The 22,120-nt window shown below is 37.1% G+C and overlaps 1 non-coding gene across 1 annotated transcript; it reads left to right on the top strand.

Moving 5' to 3' along the window:
- The first annotated feature begins 21,336 nt into the window (after positions 1–21,336).
- On the top strand, positions 21,337–21,468 carry LOC127206737 (small nucleolar RNA SNORA17). The gene has a single exon (XR_007832841.1). It is a non-coding gene; the product is annotated as a small nucleolar RNA SNORA17 (small nucleolar RNA).
- The last annotated feature ends 652 nt before the right edge of the window (positions 21,469–22,120 follow it).

The raw sequence follows: 22,120 nt of genomic DNA, 5'->3' as shown, positions 1-22,120 counted from the left end.
ATCTCTCCTACTCACATGCCTTAATCATGCAAACAGCACAAAGCTATAAAGTGTGTATATGAAATAAAAAGCAGTTGTTTAAAGGATCGCCTCAGAATCTCACATACTGTGCTTGAGACTTTATAGTTCTGTAATCCTTACTATTGAGATTCTGTTATTGCTTTAAATATAATATATTAAGTATGATAAGATAGTTCGGTCTATGTTTTTGTCAAAAGCTTTTCCTATATTATTTGGTAATACATGTTTTCTATAGCTGTACATATCATAACTACTTGCTTACACTAAATTTACTAAAAGAAAATTAAGAATAAGTGACATATGCTCACCTTGTGTAAAAGATACCCGTTTGAATTTGTGATCTACATTCCTTGGGAGGACCAAAGTAGGGGCATCATTAATTTAAGGCTTTATTTGTATTAAAGTTAAAAAATCAACCTGAACAACTTAGTGAGACTTTGATTTGAAACAAAGAGTAGACAGAGAGCTATATGTGCAGCTCAGTAATAGAATGTTTGTCTTGTGTTCAGGAGACACTTGGTTCAATCAGCAGTACTGTAAGAAACAACTCACATATCAAGTTGTTACTTATGGGTACCAAATTGTTAATGGGAAAACTGTAATAGGGGCTTAACGTGTCAGCTTAGGTAGGCTATAGTGCTCAGTCATTTGATTAAGCACTAATCTTGGTGCTGCTGTGAAGGCATTTTCTCCATGTAGATAACACCTATAATCAATTGACTTTAAGTAGATTACTTTTTATAACCCTGGCTTCATCCAATCACTTGAAAGTTAGTAATTATAAAGCTGAAATTTCCCTGAGGAATTATGCCTCCACATGATAATAACACTTCCTGGCCAGATGTCTCTGGCCTGACAGACTGTCTTGTAGATTGATGATTTACTAATTTACATAAGCACATGAGCCAATCAATAGGTGATATGAATTGACTTAACTCTCTTCCCAGGCTCCCATCCCTCCCTGCAAACATACATAAAGGCAATAATCAGCTTTAACAGATTTTGAACCACAAAAAAGAACAGGTAGATATTGTTAAAGAATTATCCTGTACTGGACATATACAGGATTCCTCTAGTCATGGTTCATTAAACAATACAGTGCAGTAATTATTTATACAGCATTCAAATTGTGTTAGACATAAATAATACAGAAATGTTCTACACTGTAATAGTAACACACATGGGTGACAGTATGTAGTAAACCCTTTTGTAAATGGTACTAACTCTCCATATTTTGCTGTGTGTGGGGTTGACTATAGATGTTCACATGGAGAAGTGAGGAGGATTATTTGTACCTTTTATCCTCTTAGCTGTTGCAGTGTAGGGAACACTGAATTATACCCAGTAAAAGATGAAAAAGAAGAGGAATGTCTTGGTCTTGTAGCAGAAAGAAAAAAATGTGACATGTTTTCTCTGAATTCCATCCTCTGGCAAGGTATCACACTGTTTGGGTGCTCTATTTATTATATTTTTTCATATCTGGAGATGCAGTGTTGATGTACTCAGTTTTATATTCTTCATTTGAAGTGTTTATGAAAAAGGGCTTAGAGATATGCCCCCAAAAGTATTATTTAAGTAGAAAAATGTTGATTTCCTCTCCCTGTATGTCAATGTGTGAGGAGGGGGCAGGGTATACTTCTATGTTTGTAAATAAAAATCTCACTGCTTCAAATGATCACATCCCCACAATTCTTGGTTCAGCAGACGCAAAATTTCACTATTGACCAGTTTTTAGTTTATTCTCAGATTTGACATTAATCTAACTAGTTGTGTTCTATTGAAGAATCAGTTCTTCATTCCTAAAAAGAGTTAGTTACCTACAGAACAGCATGTGGATTCTAGTAAATTTTAATACAGAAGTTAACTGAATATATCTGATACTTCTTTTCTTAGTTGAAAGTTCAATTTCTTCTACTGACCTTTTTTCAATTTCCTTTTAATTTTTAAAAATATTTTGTTTATTATAATATATTCATATTACACCCAGATTGTTACCTCCTCGCTCTTATCTTCCCTTTCCCACCCTCTCTCCCTCTTCGGCACTATTCCCCTCCCCTAGTCCTATGACAGGTGAGCCATCCTCTCCTACTGTCTGGCTAGAGCCTATTATGTCTCACCAGGATAGCCTGCATCCCCTTCCTGTAAGGCCTTCCTGCCAAGGAGCAGTGATCAAATCGTGGTTATGAGAGTGCATGTCAGAGGATATGTCCCCCCTCCTCCCCCATGTGGAGAATTAATTGTCAACCAGAAATGAAAGATTGTAGGAACCAGAAGGAATGAATGACATCAAGAAAACAGTCTCTTTCAGATGCAACAGATGAACAGACATGTGTGGAATGCCCTTAGATGGAAGATGAACAGATGAACTCAGAGAGACTGTGGCACCATGCATAGGACCTGTATATGTCTGAGCCAGATAGGGCCCCAGATTTGAGAGGCAAACCAGACATGAAACCCCATTCTAAACCCAGAAGGTAACTCTAATTGACAACTACTCAAAAAATAATAAGAGTTATTCTGTTTTCAGATTTTAGTCTCTCTCTCTCTCTCTCTCTCTCTCTCTCTCTCTCTCTCTCTCTCTCTCTCTCTCTCTGTGTGTGTGTGTGTGTGTGTGTGTGTGTGTGTTTATGTGTGCATGTGTCTGTATGTGTTTTTCTCATTTTTTCTAATTTTTTCTGTTTGTTTGTAGATATGACACTAAGCAGGAGAAGGAAATTGCTGCTAGAACTGAGGGTGTGACTTCTATTCTATGTTCCACAAGGAGAAGATATAATATAAAACTGAAACCTGACAGTTGTCTCGTAACTTCCATCTAAGGGCATTCCACACATGTCCACGCACGTGCAAATGTATAAAATAGAAATGAAGTACAAACGTAATGTACTTTATGTGAGAAAATACAGGTTAATATATACCCTTAACTATCTTAAAAAATAAAATATAGAAAAAAATGCTACAGGGACTGATATTTAGTAAAATAATATGACACCTAGGAAATACAGTATGTTGTCTAAGAAACTTGTCACAAAAAGTTAATTTTTAAAACCTCCAACAGCGTTTATAGTTTGAACTTCACGTTAGTAGGATGACAATTCTATCCAATTGGTCAAGTAGACGGATTAGGAACATGAGTATGAGAACATAATAAGTTTGTGTAATGGTTGTCAGGAGACATGTGCATTGAGTTTCTAGGAGACAAATACATGAACCATAGAGGGCTAATTAAAATTTCTAGTGTCAAAGAAAACTGAGAGTGTAGCAGAGCATCAAAACCCAAAGAGATATCCTCTAAAAAGAATGATCAAAATGAATTAGAAATTGCAAGTCTTTGACCTCATTGTATTTCACTTAACTAAGGACAAAGTAACTCTGAGATGAAAGTGATTATCAGATATGCCCTAACTTTTCATCAGTCAATCTTCACTGAATATTCCCCTACAGGAATGAAAGAGTGCCCGACGTACATCTATGAAAGAATGTTAATGCTAATGAGTTTAGGTACAGTTGTAATTCCAAGTCTATTCATACTCTCTCAGAGATTTCTGTCTTAAGAAGTGTATTTATGAAAAGTGTGCTCACCAGCCGTATTTGAAAATGAAACATAGCAGATGGTCAATACAGGGTAGCTTTCTTTCTTATTGTGTAAAAACGGTCTATTTCTAAATACTGAAAGACAAATAAACATTTTTATGAAGGAATTGCATGGTTATGTTTATGTTTGACACACAGAGGGCAAATGAAATTTTCACAATGAATGATACTTTTGCATTAAACACAGTTCACACTGTAACATCTTGAAAACAACTGAGAATAATCTGAGACTCACAAACTAAATTAATATTTTTTAAAATAGGCTTTTATATGGTAACAATTCATTAATGTTAAAAATTCATTAATAAATTGGTAAATCTATAATCAGGACACATTGTATGAGGAAAAAGTCTATATTCAATAAAAGAAAAAAAGAAAAATAATTTATGAATAAATATGAATTTCAATTCAGTATATGTCGTAGTTAGGTGAAGACTACTTGATGGTTAACGTCAATTGTGAGTCCAACAGGATATAGAGTAACCTTGGTGGGAGGCATGTATGTATGCCTAGAGGCATATTCTTCACTATGAGGACTGATATATAAAGACTCATCTAATTTTTTGACAGCATCATTTCCCATACAAAATATAGAAAGCAACATGAAGTTTGAGAAGCATATACTCATCGTTCTCTGCTTCTTGACTGCATAAATATAAAAGGGCCACATGTCTCAAGTAGTTACTCCTCTGACTGTTCTACCATAAAGGATTTTATCCTCAAATTGTGATTAGGAATGAATGCTTTTTCTTCTAAATTTTTTTAGTGAAGGTTTTGTATTTTTTTGTTTTTTCTTTTATTATTATTTTTCTTTTTTATATATACATTTATATACTACACATATACACAAACTACGTATAGCAAAAAGAACCACAAAACAATCAGGAATTATATAAATGTTACATTCATAGTGTTTTGACTATTTGTATTTGGCAACATTGATGAGACCATTTTTCCTATCTTCCTGCATCAATATTCTGGACTAAATAAATATATATCATATTTCATCTCTATCAATTTAAAACATCTATCTAGACCTAAAAACACCTTAAACCCTAAACAACTAAGCTTAATTGTACAAATAAACTCATTGTTCTTTGACCTCATGAGAGACTTGAGAATAGAATTAATTATTTGAAAAGACAGGAAGTGAAGGTTTGTAGCTTCCTGATTTTATATTCTTTTATTTTATTTCATACCAAAATGAACAGAAACTATGAAACATGATTTTTTGATCCAGAGCATAAATATACAATTAGGTATTTTAGAATGTTCTATTTTGTCCATGATAATAATCTCACTGAAAAAGATTCATTTACAGTAAAATATTGTACAACACACAAATAGGTAGATTTATGGTTTTATGTATCTCTGTTGAAAACATATATCCCTTTCCTAACATTAAGACACAACATTAAGAAAAACTAGAAAATATCTTAAATTGTTTAGTGTTACAAGACTGTAGCCACATCTAGGTATATCATAAGGAAATTATATTGATTTAGATTCTACTCTATAACTGAATGGCACTTCACTAGCCTATGGTGTCAATAAGAACCACTTGATAGAGGATGTTTTACAGACTGAGATGAGGAGGAGTCATTCTGCACAGAGGCCATACTCATAAAAATCACCGTTAGAGGGAATTAACCCAGTTCTGTCCAATATAACTGCCTACATTTTCATTATTTTCCAATAGAACCTCCTCTTAGAGAATTTTTTAGTATCAGAATATAACAATGTTGTACAATAGTATTTCTGATGATACAAAACCAAATCATCTTGTTCCCTACAGGGAACTAATTACAGCCTAAAGTTAAAATTCCAAAGCCCAACTTGGTGATCACATTATTGGTGGATGGATATTTACAAGAGGATAAATTACTCAAAGAACCTGCATTACCAAAACCCACCCAAGCCCTGAGACAGCTTTTGAATTCTTCAAAATGACTGTGACCTGCACAGTACAAATAGCAAAACAGATTGGAAACTGAATATTATTCCAGGCAGCACAGTTGTCCACTCTCTCCATACCTACTCAACATAGTACTTGAAGTTTCAGCTAGAGTAATAAAACAACAAATGTAGGTTAAGGGGATACAAATTGGAAACTAAGAAGTCAAAGGATCTCTGTTCATAGATGATATGAAACTATATATAAGTAACTCATAAACTTCTATTAGAGAACTCCTACAGCTTATAAAAACCTTAAGCAAAGTGGGTGGATACAAAATTAATAACAAAAAAAAAAAAAAAAACCCAAATCAGTAGTATTCCTTTATACAAATGATAAATGGGTTGAGAAAGAAGTAAGGGGAAAACACTCTTCATAACATCCACAAATAATATAGAATATCTTGGTATAACTCTAACCAAGCAAGTGAAAGACCTGTATGACAGCAACTTCAAGTTTTTGAAGAAAGAAACTGAAGAAGACATCAGAAGATGGAAACATCTCCCATGCTCATAGATCAGAAGGATTAGCATAGTAAAAATGGCCTTCATACCAAAAGAAATCTAAAGATTCAATGCAATTCCCAGAAAAAATTCCAGCAAATTCCATACAGACTTTGAAAGAGCAATTTTTCTTATGGGAAAACACACACACACACACACACACACACACACACACACACACACACACACACACACAGGATAGCTAAAACAATCCTGTAAAACAAAAACAAAAGAACTCCTGATGGTATCACTATCCTTGGTTTCAAGTTGTGCTACAAAGCAATAGTAATAAAAACCAAACAGTGCTGACATAGAGATAAACAGGTTGATCATTGAAATTGAATCAAAGACCCAGAAATAAACCCACACACCTACAGTCACTTGATTTTTGACAACGAGACAAAATCATACAATGGAAAAAAGAAATTATCTCTTTTTTTTGGTCTAACTGGAGGTCTGCAGGTAGAAGAATATAAGTAGATACATAATTATCATGATGCACAAAATTTAAGTCCAAGTTGATCAAAGGCCTCAGCATAAAACTAGATACAATAATTCTAATAGAAGAGAAAGTTGGGAATAGCCTTGAACTCATTGAAGACAACTTCCTGAACTAAACACCCACAGCTCAGGCACTAGGAGCAACAATTGATAAATGGGACCTCATAAAACTGAAAATCTTATGTAAACTAAAGGACACAGTCAATAGGACAAAATGTCAGCATAAAGATTGGGAAAGCATCTTAACCAAGCCTACATCTGACAGAGGGCTTATATCCAAAACATACATGGAACTCAACAAATTAATCAGAAACAAACAAACTAATGCAATTAAAAATGGGTTACAGAGCTAAACAGATATTTCTCAATAGAGTACTCTCTAATGTCTGAGAGGCACTTAAAGATGTTGAATATCCTTAATAATCTGGGAAATGCAAGTCAAAATGACTCTGCGATTCCATCTGACACATTTCAAAATGCCTAAGATTAAAAAAAAAAACCTCAAGAAACAGCACATGCTAGCAAAGATATTGAGAAAGGGGAATGTTCCTCTATTCCTGGTGGGAGGGCTAACTAGTACAACCACTTTGCAAATCAATCTAACTCTCAGAAAATTGGAAATATTTCTACCTTGAGACCCAGCTAAACTACTCTTGGGTATAAAGCCAAAAGATAGTCATTTTTACTCAACTATGTTTATAGTAGCTTTATTCATAATGGCCAAAAATTAGAAACAACACAAAGGTCCCTCAAATGAAGAATGGATAAAGAAAATGTGGTACATTCACACAGTAGAACACTAACCAGCTATTGAAAACAAGGAAATCATGCAATTTGCTCGCAAATGGGTGGGACTAGAAAAGATCAAACTGAGTGATGTAACCCAGACTCAGAAAGACTCACATGGTATATTCTTACTTATAAGTGAATATTAGCCAGATAGTTCATGATAACCATACCACAATCCACAGATCAAAAGAAGCTAAGTAACAAGGAGGGCCCAAGGAAGGATGCTTGAGTCTCACTCAAAAGGGGAAAAAATAGACAGAGGAAGTAGATGAAGAGAGGTAACTGGGTAGGACAGGGCATGGGGAGATGAGTGAGGGTGGGGATCAGGTGCTGGAAGCCAGGGTAGGGAGGTGGCATGGCTAAGGGAGATATGGGAAGTGGTTGGGTGGGGCATCACTGGGAGAAGTTGGAGACCTGCATAAGGATAGGCTCCTGGGAGAACATGGGGTGACTATAACTGTGACTCTTATCAGCAGGGGATATGGACACTGAAGTGGTCATCTCCTATAGCCAGACAAGACTTCCAATGGAAGGAGGAGACTCCAGCCCACCCACAAAATTCTGACCCCAAATTTATCATGCCTACAAGACTGGCAGAACTAAAGAGCTAGCAGAGTTTGAGGGAATGGCCAATTGTCAAGAGCCATTTTGTTAAAGAAACTCATTAACATGTGGGCTTTCTAGGAGGTTATCAAGTATTTGCTTGCATCCTCTGAACCATTTGGTTAAAATGTTCAGTAAGCATGTGAGCTATCTAGGAGATATATGGTATTTTGTAAGGTCTGTACCATGATGAACCCTCAGAATTGCTTCCAGCCTCTGACATGTTGTCCAAAGCCTTTGATTTGCGGAAAATCAATAGGAATGAGAGATCTCTGGAAGGGATCCAATATTTTTCAAGGTCTGTACTGTGATGCACTCCAGAATTGTTCCAATCTCTGACTAACACTGTCATTTATCCACTGATGCATCTCTCTTAAATTTGGCATTGGAGCTGGACATGGTGGCTGTAAGAAAATTGTGGTCAGTTCAAGTTTTCCTCCTTTGCTGCAGTATAGCCAGGCACTAGATAAGGAATCCTAGGCTCTACCCCATCTTTCAATCTTGATCAGTTGTCTGAATCATCAGCTTGGTGATCCAGGAGACAAAATAAACAGGAGGCGATTCTGCATCCACTACCAGAGTTCCTATCCTGAACCTTCCTAGAGCCAAGGCAGATATTAACAACCAACCTATGTCTGGCCCAAAATGAGACACACCCATGGGAGAGAGCAAACTCTTGTCATTATTGATGATAGTAGGCTATACTTACAGATATGATCCAAACAATTGATGATATTCTGCTAAGCTTGCAGCCATGTCCTCTGAGAAGCTCCACCCTGTAGCAGATCAAAACAGATGCTGAGACCCACAGCCAAACATTAGAAGGAGATTTGAGGATATTGCAGAAGAGTTGGGAGAAGGATGGAGGGACCTGAAGGGAACAATTACTCTACAAGAAGACCAGCAGAGTCATTAACCTAGGCCCATTGAGGCTCAAAGAGACTGAGCCTCCAACTTAATTGCATACACTGACACCAGTGTAGACTTATGATGCTGATGAGCATCTCAGTCTTCATGTGGGTCTCTTTGCAACTGGATAAGAGGTTGTCACTGACATGGAATCAGTTGCCTGCTTTTGGATCACTTTACTCTAGCTGGGCAGCCCTGTGTGGCCTCCGTGGAAGCAGGTATGATTGGTCTTGATGCAACATGAAGTGGAGAGGCAGGATGGCACATGGGGTGTGGCTCCTTTTTCTGAGAAGAAGGGGAAGGGAGAATGGTGGAAGAGGGTAAGAGAGTGAGACTGGAAGGAGAGAGGAGAAGGGCCTGCGATCCACATGTTTAGTGAATAAACTAAAGAGAAAAGACCGCATAATGTAAAATGTGAATAAATTTATATCTATAAGATAGAATAAAACACAAACCTTACTAAAGAAAAACAACAACCAAACATAAAACAGGCCTTGTGTTTTAATTGTTGGATCCTACCAAGCATCCTAATTATAGAAGGCAGAAATTTTCTATCATATCTTTCGGTTAAAGAAGCAGAGAGATTTTTTCCTGACTCATGCCTCAAGGCCAGTATTAATTTAAGATATATATACTATGTGGAAATATACATCCTCATTCCTCATGAACAGAGTTGTAAACAACTCTGTTCTGTATAGAAATCACTAAACAATATGAGATACATGAATAAAATACTACAAATGTACTAGACATAGATCCGTTGTTAGTTGATGGAGAAAAGAAACTAAGCGTAGAAAAGAGAGTCTTGTGGTAAATATTGCTGGAAACACTGGGCACTTACGGGCAAGCAGGCAAAAACCAGTGAGGCACAACCCTTTCTTCCCCCATCCACTAAAATCTAATCAAAATTAGTCATCCACCCAACCACCTAATCTGTAAATTGCAAAAATCCAAAGAATAGTGCAAGACAACAAAAGAGAACAAATTATAGTATACAATACTAAATTTTGATTCACAGAAGGAAATAATAGTTTTTTAATATTCAAACTGATGTGTTACAGAGGCTTCTAAACATATAAATGGAGAAGCATTACTTTTGATGTTAAGATTAATATTGCTACCACTAAGACTCAGACCCTGTGTTATTACTGTCCTCACAGTTTCTCTAACAAATATAAAGTGTCTTTAGATTTTTCTACAAATAGCAAGCACACTGAATCTGTTTTCATGGTACTTCTGTATCCCCAGACAGCCTGTTCACTGTCACTTGTTTATTTCATTGCCAAGTTTTGAGTTTTTTTTCCTCTTACATACCTAGGACTGAAATTGTATGTAATTCTTTGTATGCAATTCTGTGTCTCACAGGTTGAAGAAGGACCAGACAGTTTTCTGCTGTGACAGAAATGAACTCAGAAAACATCACATTAAGCTAAAGAAGCCCAGCACACAAGGACTCTGATTCCATCAATATGAAAATAATGAGACTATATGCAGGCATTGAGAATGATTCATTAATTCACATCTGAGTAGAATTTAAAAAGTGTAAGAAATACATATACCTCCAAACTGTAAGTTAATATGACAGCATATTACTTATCTGGGAAAAGATAAAACTTCAAAATTGCAAGGAGGATTCTTCCTGAATTTCAAGACATTTGACTTTATAATTATTTCATAACTTTAACATAGCTTACCAATTAATTATAATTTCAAATAGCAAAATTAGTAAAGGGGAATACACCATGTTCATCTATAACATTTTATACATTCACAAAAATACTTATTTAATATCTACATATACTTCTTAAATTTCTAGAACACCCCATGTAACAGCTAACTCTTTGTTCCTCTGGCTCCTGCAATCTTTCTGCTTCCTCTTCCTTGATTATTCCTGAGCCTTCCTACCAGCTCTGTACTTGGCACGTAAGATCTGCTCAGTAAAAGGGAAATCATGACTGTTACTGACTTAGACAACTACCCAGGTCTAGTGAAGTCATGGATCTTGGGGGAAACCTTAAAATCGTCATTTTGTTATACCAACAGAATGCCTAATTACATACTAAATATTGGTTCTTTTATCCACAGATAAGTGTGGTTCTCACCATTCATCAAAGAAACTTTTATTTGAAACAGAAAAGGACCATAAGTGTAGACTTCTAGCAATATTAAAAAGCAATGAGATAGACCAACCCCCCCACTACTATTAAAGTAATATAACTTAAATGCATATTAATTTATAGCCTTTCTCCTAAGTCTATATACCACTGATTATGTAATGGGAAACCAGCATTGTGATACATAAAACAGGGTCAATTCTATGAAATATGAATGTTCAATTAACTATTATCTTTCATCTTTTTCTCTATTTATCTCTTCTTTGGGGCACACTGTGTAATTGTTATGAATAATGCCACTACATATTTTGAGCACTGTCCTGGTTGGTAAGAGGCTGAAAATTTTTTCTCTGTAAGAATGAATGAATACATATCTGTTCTGGCATCTATTTTCACAGGCTATTTGTCTCTAAAGTAAAGCCTATTCAACTGAACAACAGCAACAAACAGTGAATCTGGAAAAGTGTGTTAATGGATATTAATGGATTATAGTATTGTTCTCCTAAATAACAAAGCTGCTTTTGAAATGGGCTTTAATAAAGATGCAAGGATACGTGGTTTTAAGTGAAGAGAAAAAAGAGTAGCGGTTTTACACAATACTTATTTTTTCTCAATTAGCTGATCTTTGGGACACTTTTTCTAAGAGAATATTTGGCGAAGATATACAAAAAAATCTGGTGTTGGAAACTCAGTGTGATGATGATAACATTATAGTCTCCTCTTAGATAATGAGAAAAACTTCAAAAACATTGCTTTCCCCCTAGTTATACACGCTATACATAAATTTATATATGTTCTAATACATCCTCAAAATATATATTAAACAATGTGTTACTAAATGTAAAACTGTTACAAGATTTTATATTTTATTTCTAATTTCTGTAAAACATGTTCAGATTTATTTTAACTTTTTAGTTGAAGTTTTATTTATCATGTTGTATCCCTCTTGGCCACATTTCTGAAATCAATATTCAACTGTATTACACACACAATTATTCAATAATTTATACTTACTCTGCTTTACAATTTGGATATTTTGAAATTTCTACTGTTTCCAATGGGGCAGTGAGTGTGCCTACCTGTGTTGCTTATTTGCTGGATGACACACGTGCATGATAGATACTACATATTTCCCTGAGCTCTGTGTTCTTATCAGCTCTCTCTGCAGAGAGTGACAGGCCCACTGACTTCTTTACACTCTGATTGCACTGTAACTCTTTTCCACCCTGTGACTTCTGAATGTTTCTCAGCTTAAGGTTGGTTCTTTTATACCCAGCAGTGGCTCAAATGGTCTACAATTCCTAACTCAACCTCAGACCCTGAGCAAGGTGTGGCTCATGATTGTAGAACATGGCACCCAAGAGATAATACCCAGGAGGAACACCCTTCAAAGTAAAAACTGCTACAAAATTCAGGTATTGGTCAAGGTAGTTGTGTGTTCAAGCTCTAGTAATGAGTTAAACATTATATAAAGAGCAGCAGGAAAAAATGCAATTTTTCATTCTTGAAGTGAATCCAGAGTCTTGTGTCTCTGGCTATCAACACTCTCCCCTCCAGGTGCCTGTTATGCACATGGCTGTCCTTGCCAAGACAAGTGACACTGGCAGCTAATGGCACAAACTAGCATCTTCCTTAGAAAAAAATCCCAGGAACTTGTGCTCTATTTCCTCATCCTTATTACAATTGCCCTTCTTTGTTTGTAGTTTATTTTTCTTCGAATCAAAGAAGCATTTTAAATATTATGATTATCAGTTACCTTCAGATGAAGTTTAACAATTGGAAAAATATGCATTTGTCTCTGCACATAACTAAGATAATAGTTACTATCCTCTAAGACTGTCGGTGGCAGAAGATCACATACTTATAGTAATTTTACCTTGTTCAGTCAAAGTATACTATATGCATGATAATTTAATGTTATCTTTTGAAATACAATAAAACCACATACAAAATTATCATAAGTAAGTTCTTATGCCATAATACAAACTCAAAACAAATCATCAACCAAAAAATAAACACAAAAACTGAGTATTTATAAATTGAAAAAAACACTTTTGAAATATTTTATTATAATTTTTTCACCTTACATCCTGAATTTTATCCCCTTGCTTGTAACTTATTCTGTCCTATTCCACTCCCCTAGACCTCTGAAAGAAAAGGACCTTTTCCCCCATCATATGAACACAGCATATCAGGTCTCATCCAGGTAGCTTGCTTTCCTTTCCTTTGTGTGCCTTCCAGGCTTCCACACCAAGGGGAAGTGATGAAATCAGGGGCATTAGAGTTCATGTCAGAGGCAATCCCCACTCCCGTGCCCCTAACCATAGAGAATGAGCTGTCCATTGGCTATATTTGAACAGGGGGTCTAGGTTTATTGCATGCATTGCCCTCGGTTTGTGCAACAGCTTTTGCAGGCCCTCATGTCTAGATCCATCTGCCATGAAAGTTGTCATTGTGGGGCTCCTGAACCCTCATGGATCTTCAATGTCCCCATTACTCCAACTGCTCCCAGAATTCTGCCCAGAGTTTATCAGTGAATCTCAGCATCTGTCCCAAGCTCCTCCTTGGTGGAGTCTCTTAGAGGACATCTATGTTGGGCTTATATACATTTGTAAGGGGGGTATACACTATGCATGTCTTTCTGGGTCTGGGTTATCTCACCTGGATGAACATTTCTAGTTCCATCTATTTGCCTGCAAATTTCAAGATTCCCGTGTTTTTAATAGATAAATATTATACCATTATGTAAATGTACCAGAGTTTCTTTATCTATTCTTTAGTTGAGAGACATCTAGGTTGATTTCAGATTCTGGTAATTACATATAATGCTGCTATGAACATAGATGAGCAAACGTCCTTGTTGTATGGTGGAGGAACTTTTGAATATATGCACAGGAGTGGTATTGCTGCGTCTTGGTGTGGCACCATTCCCAATGTTCTGAGGTAGCGCCAGATTGTCCACCAAAGTGGTTGTACAAGTTTGCACTCCCAACAGCAATGGAGGGATGTTCTGCTTTCTCTACATCACTTGAACTTTTGATCTTAGCTGTAAGATGGAATCTCACAACGATCTTGATTTGCAGTTTCCTGATGACTAAAGATGTTCAACATTTCTTTAAGTGTTTCTTAGCCATTCAATATTCATCTGTTGGGAATTCTCTGTTTAGCTTGGTATCCCCATTTTTAACTGGGTTATAATGGTTTGCTTGTGTTTAATTTCTTGAGTTCTTTGTATATTTTGGGTATTAGCCCTTTGTCAGATGTAGATTTGGTGAAAAAATTTTCCAGTCTGTAGGTTGTTGTTTTGTTCTGTTGACAGTGTCATTTGACTTGCAGAAACTTTTCAGTTTCCTGAGGTCTTGATTATTAATAGTTGCTCTTATAGCTTAAGTAATTTGTGTTTTGTTTAAGAAGTTTTCTCCTGTGCCAATGAGTTCTAGTCTCTTCCCTCACTTTCTCTTCAAACAGACTTAGTATGCCTGGTTTAATGTTGAGGTTTTTAATCCACTTGGATTTGAATTTTGTGCTGGGTGATAAATATGGATCTACTTCCATTTTTTACAAGTAGACCTCCAGTTAGACCAGCACTATTTGTTTAAGATACTATCTTTTTTCATTATATGGTTTTGGCCTCTTGGTAAAAAAAAATTAAATGTCTGTAGATGTTTGGGTTTGTTTCTTGGAGTTCAATTCGATTCCATTTATCAATCACCACTACCATGCCATTTTTATTACTGTTGTTCTACAGTTCTACAGTACAGGTTGAGATCAGCGATATGGGTGTAAGCTCCAAGATAAAGATGCTACAGGTTTGTATCTGATGAGGGTATACCCTCATTCAAAGACAGCATCCTTGTGAGATCACCCTTGCGCTGAAAAGGTGGTTAATGCTTTACTTTATGGAAGAGAGGAACAGTCAACTCTCTTCAGTCACTGTGTAACAGCACAAATTCACCTACTTCATGATTTACTCACTTCTTGAAGCTTCCATCTCATTTAGCTTGCATAATTAAGATTATGCTACACAAGTAGGTAGGATGTACACAAACTATATATTACATATACATACAGGTAGATGTATATGACATATTTAGAAAGATCATAAAGCGATATGAGTAGATAGATCATTTCTCCAAGAACACTGAAATAATTATGCATATATCATAATAGTAATAAAACTGGCATAATCATTTGAGCACTAAAGAACTATTGGTCAGATGAGTGACGGACTAGTGGTCAGATGAGTGACAAAACTTCAGCATTTGCTAAAGCCAAGAAGACTGACAAGGTTGAGAAATCGTGTGAATTTTAAGGGTTTCTAGATTGTAAATGGTGTCTTTAGGGCTCCACTTACAAGCAGAAAGCCAACTATGGAATTCACATTTCTAACAAAGCTATCTCCCTCACATATTCAAATGACAATGGTAAAATTTAGAGGGATAAAATGTTTGTAAACAACTAACAGAACACTGAACATGCATAGGAGTACAGAATGCAAGTGTCCATACACTTGAACTATTAATCAGAAAATAATCACCTCTGTAGTTTGCATGCAGATTAAATAAATAAATAAATAAATAAATAAATAAATAAATGAAAAACAAAAACAGAAACAAGAAACCTCAAGAGGAACACTGGCAGTGTAGGAGAATAAAATTGAGAGTGTACTATTTTAAGTTTTCTTTAAAAGTATTTAAATATACATTATATTTATTAAAAGTCTACGTGTCAGGGCTGTACAGATTCCTCGGTCATTAAAAGCACCCTTCTTTTCCAGAAGACCCATTTTCCAGTCAATTCACTAACTTGGCAACTCAAAACTTATTGTAACTCCAGTTCCAGGATATCTGATTCCCTTTCTAGGACTCTACAAGTAATGTAGGCATGTGGTGCACAGACACACATGCCAGGAATGCAAACATACACATAAATAAAATTGAGTTAATGTTTTTAAGTCTAAGTGTCATGCAGCCTAGGTATTAATCAACAGATGGATGAATAATGAAAACAGTATATTTACACAATAAAGAAAAATGTTTTATATAGCATCAAAGAAAGAAATTAGACCCTATACATGAAAATAGATGGAAGTGTTGATGTATTAAATAAAATAAGTCAGAATTAAATGCCAAGTATTGCATGCTTTCTTTTAACTCTTGAATCTAGTGTGTGTTGGTGTCTCTGTGTGCTTGTGTGCGTGTGTGTGTGTGTGTGTGTGTGTGTGTGTGTGTGATAGAGAGAGAGAGAGAGAGAGAGAGAGAGAGAGAGAGAGAGAGAGAGAGAGAGAGAGAGAGAGAGAGAGAGAGAGAGAGAGTTCTTGAATGCACGTTCACAAAAGTCAAAGGGAGCCTATCAGAACAAGCATACTAGTGAGAACTACAAATGTAGGTAATAGAAGAAGATAATGGAGGTGAAATGTTCTACATTTATGACAAACTTATATAAGAATGACACAGAGCCAACTACCCAGGGCCCAGAGGGGCCTGTGGAGTCTGAAGCACCAACCAAGGACCATGCATGGCCTGGACCTAGGACCTCTGCATAGATTAGCCTTTGGGCAGCTCAGGCTTCATGTAGATCCACTAGTAACGGGAGCAAGGGCTGTCTCTGACATAGAGTCTTGTTGCCTGCATTTTGATCACTTCCCTAGGACAGGACTGCCTTGTCAGATCACAGGGGAAAAGGACAAACTCAGTCCTGATGGGACTTCATGAGCTGGGTGGTTGGATGGGGGAGTCCCTTTTCTGAGGAATTGGTGCTGAGCGATGGAAGAGGGAGGGTGAGGGTGGGAGGGGATTACAACTGGGATGTAAAGTAAACAAATAAATAAAATTGTGTTTAAAAGGGTCATAATAAAACCAGTTCATCCTATTGGACAAAGATGAGTATAATATGTCCAAATGCATGGGTCTTTATTGGTCTGCAGCAGGTTACCTCAGTATAGGCTGTGGTTGTTACCTTGGTGTTTTTGTGGGACTCCAAACTGAGGATGTGAGTTCATCTCTGATATCAAGACTGTTTTCTTCCTATTGGGAAATATGAGGAATTTTTGATTGTTTTTTTACATTTTGTTTGTCTTATTTGGCTCTTGTCTCCTGCCGGCCTGATATTTTCTTAAGAGGGAATAGAGAGGGAGTGGATCTGTGAGAGAGGGTATGTGAGGTGGGAGGAAGAATAGCAGGAGAGAAAACTGTGTCTAGAATGTATAATACGAGAGAAAAAAATCTATTTTCAATATAAGATAGCACAGCAAAAATATTTCTACTGAAAGATTAATGAAAAGGGGCTAGAGAAATAGTGTGCTTGTACTCCCCAGCACCTTTGTTGGGCAGCTTACCTCCACTGTAGTTCTAGCTCTGAAGACGCACCATCTTCTGTCCTTTGTAAACAACTATACTTAGGTGAACATACCAAAGCACAAGAACACACCCTTAACACAGTTTTTAGAAAACGAATCTTTAAAACATATTAACAGGAGAAAGACAAATGAATTAACGTAAATGCTTTGAGGGCTTGAGCAGAAAGACAAAATATGCAAATTTATCTAAATTATGTGAAGTTGCTTAAGTATGAGGTTTTCCTCACAAGTTTTATTCAGTCATTGTTCTTTTAGCCTTAGCATCTGAAGAATGTATGTTTCCTAATGATATTCAAAAATCAATATTTCTGTAGGCAAGTCTTCAAAAACATCCTAATTTATTAAGATTACATACCAAAGGTTATCTCCTTGCTTTTATCTTCCCATTCCCACCCTCCCTTCCTCTTCTGCCCTATCCCCCTCCACTAGACCTCTGATAGAAGAGAAACTACTCCCCCATGCTATAACCACAGCCTATCAGGTACATCCAAATAGCCTGCTTCCTCTTCCTCTGTTTACCTGCTGGGCCTTCCCACCAAAGGGAAGTGATGATTGGGAGCACCAGAGTTCATAGCAGAGGCAGTCCTCATTGGGTCTAGGTTTACTGTGTGCATTGCCTTTTGTTGGTGCAACAGTTTGTTCAGGGCCCCCCTGGGTCCAGATCCACCAGCCTTCACGATCTCCTGGTGGGGCTCATGAACCATCTGGGCTCTTCCATTTCCCCATTCTTCTATACCACTCTCAGTGCCCAGCCAGGAGTCCAACAGCAAGTCTCAGCATCTGTCCTGATCTCCCCTGAATGAAGTTCCTCAGAGGACATTGGGATGATACCCATTTATAATTGAGTATATACCTTGTGTGCCTTTCTGGGTTACATCATTCGGAATGATCGTTTCTAGTTCCATCCATTTGTCAGTAAATTTCAAGATTTCCTTGTTTTTAGTAGTTGAGTAGTATCATAATGTGGAAATGTATCATAGTTTCTTTATCCGTTTTTTTGTTGAGAGACTTCTGGGTCCAGATTCTGTTAATTACTATTAAAGCTGCTATGAACATTGATGAGCAAATGTCCTTTTTGTATGGTGGAGCATGTTTCTGGTATACGCCCAGGAGTGGTATATTTGCGTTTTGAGGTAGCATTATTCCCAATTTTCTGAGAAAGCACCAGATTTGTTGTGCAAGTTTGTGCTTCCACCTGCAACAGAGAAGTGTTCCCCTGTCTCCATATCCTCACCACCATATACTGTCACTTGAATTCTTTATTTTAGCCATTCTAATAGATGCAAGATGGAATCTCTGTCCTGTTTAGTTTGCATTTCTCTAACTGAGGAAATTGAGCATTTCTTTCTTTCTTTCTTTCTTTCTTTCTTTCTTTTCTTTTTTTTTTTTTTTAATTCTTGGTTTTTCTTTTTTTTTTTTTAATTAATTTATTCTTGTTACATCTCAATGTTTATCCCATCCCTTGTATCCTCCCATTCTTCCCTCCCTTCTATTTTCCCTTATTCCCCTCCCCTATGACTGTTTCTGAGGGGGATTACCTCCCCCTGTATATGCTCATAGGGTATCAAGTCTCTTCTTGGCAACCTGCTGTTCTTCCTCTGAGTGCCACCAGGTCTCCCCCTCCAGGGGACATGGTCAAATGTGAGGCACCAGAGTACGTGAGAAAGTCAGATTGAACATTTCTTTAGGTGTTTCTCAGACATTTGATATTTCTCTGTTGAGAAGTCTCTGTTTAGTTTTAATTGGATTATTTGATTTGGTGGGTTTACTTTCTTAAGTTCTTTATATATTTTGGATATTATCCCTTTGTCAGATGTAGGCTTGGTAAAGCCTTTCATTCTTGCCTTATAGAAGCTTTTTAAATTTTTTCATGCAAGTCTTTCACTTGCTTGGTTAGATTTACACCAAGATGCTTTATTATACTTGTGGCTATTGTGAAGGGTGTAGTTTCACTAATTTCTTTCTCTGCCCTTTTGTCATTTGTATACAAGAAGGATCCTGATTTTTTAAAAAAAAATTAATCTTGTATTCAGCCACTTTACTGAAGTGGTTTATTGACTTTAGAAGTGCTCTGGAGGAATTTTGCCCGTCAATTATGTACACTGTCATTTAATCTGTGAATTGTGATACTTTGACTTCCTCATTTTTTATGTGTATCCCATTTATCTCCTTTTGTTATATAATTGCTCTAGCTAGAACTTCAAGGACTATATTGAAGAGATATACAGAGAGTGGACAGCCTTGTCTATTTTCTCATTTTAGTGGAATATCTTTGAGTTATCTCCACTTAATTTTATGTTGGCTACTGGCTTGCTGTATATAACATTATTTTGTTTAGGCATGTGCCTTGAATCCCTGATCTCACCAAGATTTTAAACATGAATGGATCCTGCATTATGTCAAATGATTTTCTGGCACCCAAGAAGATAATATTTTGTTTTTGTTTTTGTTTTTTTTTTCAGTTTTTGATAAGGTGGATTACATTGATGGATTTCTGTATATGGAACCATCCCTGCATGCCTAGGATGAAGTCTACTTGGTCATGTTGAATGATATCTCTGATGGGTTCTTGAATTCAATTTGCAAGTACTTTGTGTGTGTGTGTGTGTTTGTGTGTGTGTGTGTGTTTATAGTCATTTATATAGATAGACATCTATCAATAAGCAGTTGTGTACAAATTAACAGCAAAACACTCCTACTATAAAAGCTATGTACATAGTACAAAAATTATCGAGAAAAGGGGTAAAAATCGTGTAAATATGTGAATACACACTTATTCCTAATCCAGAAGCAATCTCCAATTGATATCCACTTGAAAATGAAAAGTTAGTTTTCTCAAAGGGAGGCTCATTGAGGAAACAAACCACCTTTAAGTTGGCCCCGTACACAGTAGTAGATGGCTAACACAAACTAAGCACAATGGCACCTCAAGAGGGTTTTTGAATCATAATGTTGAACAAAGACATTTTTGGTTTTGTTTTGTTTTTGTTTTTGTTTTGTTTTGTTTTGTTTTTAGTATTATGGGACTCTGTATATTATGGCTTCTGGTTTTGTGGAGTGTTTTTCATTTTTATTTTTTAAATAATTTACTCAGATTACATCCTGACTGTTATACCCTACTTCTATCTTCCTGTTTCTCCCTCATTCTCTCTTTCACCCTATTCCCCTCCCCTAGACTTTTGACAGAAGGGGACCTCATCACCAACCATATGTTCACAGCCTATCAGGTCTCATCAGGAGATCCTGCTTCCCCTTCCTCTCATTTGGTCAACTATGTTCATAGCGGCATTATTCGTAAAAGCCAGATTCTGGAAATAATCTAGATGTCCCTCAGTAAAAGAATGGATAAAGAAACTGTGGTACATTTACAATATGGAATACCACTCAGCGATTAAAAACGAGGAAATCTTGAAATTTGCAAGCAAATGGATTGAACTCAAATTGATCATCCTGGAGTAAGTTAATCCATACCTAGAAAGACACACATGGTATATACTCACTTATGACTGGGTAGTAGCCTAATATCCTCTGAGAGTCTTCACTCACTAGGGGATTGAGACAGAGGATAAGACTTGTTATTGAAACTACAGGTGAGGGTGGTATGGAATAACTGAGAAATAGAAGGACCCAGAGAGTCCAAGAACTTCCAAGAAGATCAACAAAGCTGGCTGATCTGGACGGGGCATGGGGGAGCACAGCACAAACTGCTGTACCAAACAAAGACAATGCATTCAGTAAACTTAGACCTCCAATTCAGATGTAGCCAATGGACAGCTCATTCTTCATGGTTTCAGGAAGATCAGGGACTGCCTCTGACATGAACTCTAATGGCCCCTATTTGAACACTTCCCCTTGGTAGGTAGCCTGGTGGCACTCAGAGTTTCTGAGTCTTTTATATAGTTTTTTTTTTTTCATCAATGTTCATAGGTTTCAAGGTGACTGTGGCCTCATAGAGTGAGATTGCTATCTGTTGCCTTTAAGAACAGTCAGACTCCTGCCCCCAGAAGTACTGCAAATATGGTTTCTGTGTCACATGGGCATCAGTAGGTGGCAGAGAGGAGAGAGGTTATGTATATTCTCCATGCTTTGATGTGTGAACATCTGAGTGATTAGTAGGATGACATTTACTGAAAAAAGGAACTGGAGACAATCATCAGTCTGCTGCCAGGGTCCTGGGATATGGAGGTAGCCTGAGGTGACCTTTGGTTCAGTGCTATGCAGGCCTAGGGTAGGCCGATCATGCCTCTTCTCAGTGCCATATGAATGAACAGGACATAGCACTCCTGTTATCACTCCTGAGACAACCACAGACACTCACAGCAGTTCATTGACTGGGTGATATTGGGGTGAGCTAATTCAAAGCCCTGGATCTGAGCATGAGAGATATCTGAGCTGTTTAGCCGTCTGGCCTGGCTCTCCTGCTCTTATACCCTTGGGGCTAGCTCACCTGCAATCTCCACATTCAGGGTCGGCTCTTCTCTGCTGCCCGGGCAAGATACAGAGCCCTCTCTCTCTCAAGTGCTGCATTAGGTGAGAGTAAGTTCCAGTTCCCTTGCTCTCATGACCCCAGAGCCAACTCTCCCCCTGCTGTGCCTGGCAAGGAGTGAGAGTGATGGAAGACATCGCCCAACATGTAACCCATGGGTGAACTGCTGAGGTAGCTCCTCCATATTCAAAACTGCAGGATCTACATGACACAAGACATCAACAAGATATCTTGGAGGAGTCCCAGTGAGGTGCTATTATTCATTGAGTGGCAGAAACCAGATGCCCTGTA

The sequence above is a fragment of the Acomys russatus genome, chromosome 23 (assembly GCF_903995435.1).
Source record: "Acomys russatus chromosome 23, mAcoRus1.1, whole genome shotgun sequence".
NCBI classification, from domain to species: Eukaryota; Metazoa; Chordata; class Mammalia; order Rodentia; family Muridae; genus Acomys; species Acomys russatus.
Note: the sequence above shows the minus strand (reverse complement) of the source record. Positions and strands in the feature narration are given on the sequence as shown.